At 37.9% G+C, this 4,443-nt stretch overlaps 1 pseudogene; it reads right to left on the bottom strand.

Moving 5' to 3' along the window:
* Positions 1–264: 264 nt before the first annotated feature.
* LOC134953929 (5S ribosomal RNA) lies at positions 265–384 on the bottom strand (annotated as a pseudogene).
* Between the last annotated feature and the right edge of the window lie 4,059 nt (positions 385–4,443).

Raw genomic sequence — 4,443 nt, 5'->3', positions numbered from 1 at the left:
AATACGTATAAAGATATTAGGAACGGGTGAGTAGTAAGCGCTTGCATAGAGAATGTCCTTATTGTGGGTAGAGTCACACACCAGGGCTGTGTGTATCGAAGTGATTAAAAGTGATTAAAAGTGACATGGGGTGATGTTGGGTATCATGCAACGAAAAGGCCCTCCGTATTCAATGTTTATACGGTGGGTCGTGCAGAGCGTGAACCTGTTTGGTACTCAGTGGTATCAAGTCGGTCTCTAGTTGGCTTGACGTCATTTTGTCATTCCTTACAGTACCTGATCTTCCCAGGCAGTCCCCCTCCCTGGTACTGATCAGGCCCAAAACACTGCTTAGCTTCCAAGATCGGACGAGATTGGGCGTGCCAGTGTGGTTTGACTGTACATGAAAGTAGACATCGTGACCCGCGATCCCCGTCACCGGAAGTGTGGCGGAAGTGCCGCACTTTATACTTATTCACGGTTTAAGCATCCAAACACTGTTTTTAAGCCTTTAAAACATTTGTTTTTCCATGAGTATGAACCTATAGTGATTCCTATTGCCAGTGGCTTTGTTATAAACTGTGTCCTTGACCGTTCTCCAGACTGTGTTTATAATTAGGTCACATGATCAAGTGTGACATCACAACCCCTGAGCTAGCATATCAGGGCTATAAATAGGCTTGTCATTTCATTAGGTCCCTACCCTCTGAAGAAGTCTGATTGAGACGAAACGCATTGGGTTCCCTGTAGTGACCCCCCTTGCCTATTTTAAAAGCTAAGTCCGAATTCCTTACCTTTTACAAAGATTTTTATTCTTTTATCAGTACTTGTGAAATTTTCTGTCTTTTATTCCACTTTTATATATTAAAAAGCTTGTTTGTTAATTTTATATTTTTAGGCTCATAAATCTTAATCTTTAATGATTCTGTTATAAACGACACCAGTCGCCGATACCCATATTCCCCCATTCTATATCCTTTTAGCAGTATTGTGCCTGTACTGCACCTTTAAGGGTTGGCAGATACCTTTAAGTAGGTACGTGTGTTTTTTTAATCAATATTAGTGCTTTTTTAAATCACATTTTTTTACTGAGATTTCATCCCACAAGTGGCGCAATATCATTTTCTGTTACACAATATATCTATATGTATATATATATATATACACACTATTAGTGTGTGTGTGTGTGTGTGTGTGTGTGTGTGTGTGTGTGTGTGTGTGTGTGTGTGTGTGTGTGTGTGTGTGTGTGTAATATATATATATATATATCCAAAAGAGTACAGGCACTCACCACTTCCTTGATGATGAAAAATGTATTGGTATATCTCACATAGAGACAGTCAACAGCATGTCAGCAAAAGATGTCGACGTTTCGGCTCCATCTGAGCCTTTTTCAAGACAGATAAAATCACATCAGGTACATACCCAGCAGTGGGGATCGAAAGTTTGGGCACCCCAGGCAAAAATTCATTTTAATGTGCAAAAAGAAGCCAAGGAAAGATGGAAAAATCTCCAAAAGGCATCAAATTACAGATTAGACATTCTTATAACATGTCAAAAAAAGTTTGATTTTATTTCCATTATTTACACTATCAAAAGAACAGAAAACAAAAAATGGCGTCTGCAAAAGTTTGGGCACCCTGCAGAGTTAATACCTCGTACTGCCCCCTTTGGACAGCTGAGACCTGGCAGTGTCATGGATTGTTCTCAATCATCGTCTGGAAAGACCAGGTGATGTCAATCTCAAAGGTTTTAAAAGCCAAGACTCATCTGACCTTGCTCCAACAATCAGCACCATGGGTTCCTCTAAGCAGTTGTGTAGAACACTGAAACTGAGAATAGTTGACGCACACAAAGCAGGAGAAGTCTATAAGAAGTTAGCAAAGCGTTATCAGATGCCCATATCCTCTGTTCGGAATGTAATTAAGAAATGGCAGTCATCAGGAACAGTGGAAGTTAAAGCAAGATCTGGAAGACCAAGAGAAATATCAGACAGAACAGCTAACAGGATTGTGAGAAAAGCAAGTCAAAATCCACATTTGACTGCATGATCCCTCCAGGAAGATCTGTCAGACACTGGAGTTGTGGTACACTATTCTACTATAAAGAGATACTTGTACAAATATGGTCTTCATGGAAGAGTCATCAGAAGAAAACCTCTTCTACGTCCTCACCACAAAAATCAGCGTTTGAAGTTTGCAAATGAACATATAGACAAGCCTGATGCATTTTGGAATCAAGTTCTGTGGACCGATGAGGTAAAAATCGAACTTTTTGGCCGGAATGAGCAAAGGTACGTTTGGAGAAGGAAGGGCACACAATTTAATGAAAAGAACCTCTGTCCAACTGTTAAGCATGGGGGTGGATCAATCATGCTTTGGGGTTGTATCGCAGCCAGTGGCACAGGGAACATTTCATGAGTAGAAGGAAAAATGGATTCAATAAGATTCCAACAAATTTTGGACGCTAACTTGATGCCATCTGTGAAAAAGCTGAAGTTAGAGAGAGGCTGGCTTCTACAAATGGATAATGATCCTAAACACACCTCAAAATCCACGGTGGATTACATCAAGAGGCGTAAACTGAAGGTTTTGCCATGGCCTTCACAATCTCCTGACCTCAACATAATTGAAAATCTATGGATAGACCTTAAAAGAGCAGTGCGTCACAGAAAGCCCAGGAATCACAAAGAACTGGAAGACTTTTGTAAGGAAGAATGGGCGAAGATACCTCAAACAAGAATTGAAAGACTCTTGGCTGGCTACAAAAAGCGTTTACAAGCTGTGATACTTGCCAAAGGGAGCAGTACAAGGTATTAACTCTGCAGGGTGCCCAAACTTTTGCAGACGCCAATTTTTGTTTTCTGTTCCTTTGAAAGTGTAAATAATGGAAATAAAATCAAACTTTTTTTGACATGTTATAAGAATGTCTAATCTGTAATTTGATGCCTTTTGGAGACTTTTCCATCTTTCCTTGGCTTCTTTTTGCACATTAAAATGAATTTTTGCCTGGGGTGCCCAAACTTTCGATCCCCACTGTATATATATATATATATATATATATATATATATATATATATAGACACATTTTGGTGATATGAATACACACACCCACAGTTACTGGTTATATTCATGTTCTGGTCGGTAGAAATATATATTATATATCATTTTATGAATCTTTACTCCCGTTGAAGTGGGATTTTAGTGCTGCATATCAACTATATAACTAGCTTTTTGTATTTTTATATATAATTTATTATTATTTGCTTAATATTGTGCATTTTTGCTTTTATGTCAGTTTTTATTTATGTTTATATTTTGGTGATAGCCTGATAGTGAGATATTGGATGAAGAAATATGTTTGTTACATTTATAAATGTATTTTAACTTTGTGGGTTAATTGTGGTACTACTAACTTGAATATCAGGTCTAACAGCTGATAGAATAATGTATTTGATTGACAAATGACTTGATTAATGACCCCAAGAAAGGTTAAATAGCAGGAGACATGTAAGGGCTTTACTTCTGAAGAAACAGCCCCATCTCAGAGGCTGAGAAATGCGTCAAGTGTAGCGCTTCACATGACGCCTGCAGATGCTTTCAGCCACAAAGTTTACTCTCAGCTCCCAGCCTCCGCTTGTGATTCCGCTTCACCCGGTGCCAACGGCCGAGGCCCAGGGTCACTCACCGACTGTTTTCTTTCACTGCTACTAATTAATTAAAACCTGCCTGCAGCTGCCTTTCGAGACTGTTACAAGCTTCATGCTACTTTGCTAAAATATTCTGTGATACTTTCTAACTACCATTAATCACAGCAATTGCCTTGATATATTCGTTTTGTAGCCTTGGACTGCCTTTAAAATAAGTAACTTCGTATTAAGTAAGTGAATAGCACGAAAGTGCAACAGTATCAGTGTGATAGGATTCAGTTCAATTTAAAAGTAAAAGAGAATTCTCTAAACCAGTGGCTTGATTAAATTTAGTAGCATATTCTGCAGCCATCGAATGACATTATTGTATATGTATATGTCTTTTAATGTTTAATATGTGTGTATTCTATAACTGGTATGTATTTTTTATATTAAAAATATTTTTATGAATGTACATATCCTCACGGACAGCGCTCTCTTTTTCCTATAAATTTGAAACAAGTTTGCTAAAATGTGAGCATAATGAGACATTCAAACAGAAAGTAGAAGTATCCTGAAAATGATATCATAGCGAGAAAACAGAAAAATTATTCAGAGATAAAAAAATATATGAAAATAATAGACTTGGTGTCCTTATAACACAGGCCTCCAATAATACCAATATGGGAGACTCGGATAAGGAGTGAAAAAGAATATAATTGGGAAAACTCTAGACATCGGCCCACTGGGTATCAGAATAATTCAGGATGGAGAAATGTAAAAAGGAATTATTGTAGGAATTTGTCAAACCAATCCCAGAGTACCAAATATATGGA

The sequence above is a fragment of the Pseudophryne corroboree genome, chromosome 8, assembly GCF_028390025.1.
Source record: "Pseudophryne corroboree isolate aPseCor3 chromosome 8, aPseCor3.hap2, whole genome shotgun sequence".
Classification (NCBI taxonomy): domain Eukaryota; kingdom Metazoa; phylum Chordata; class Amphibia; order Anura; family Myobatrachidae; genus Pseudophryne; species Pseudophryne corroboree.
This window is presented reverse-complemented; position numbering and strand designations above follow the sequence as displayed.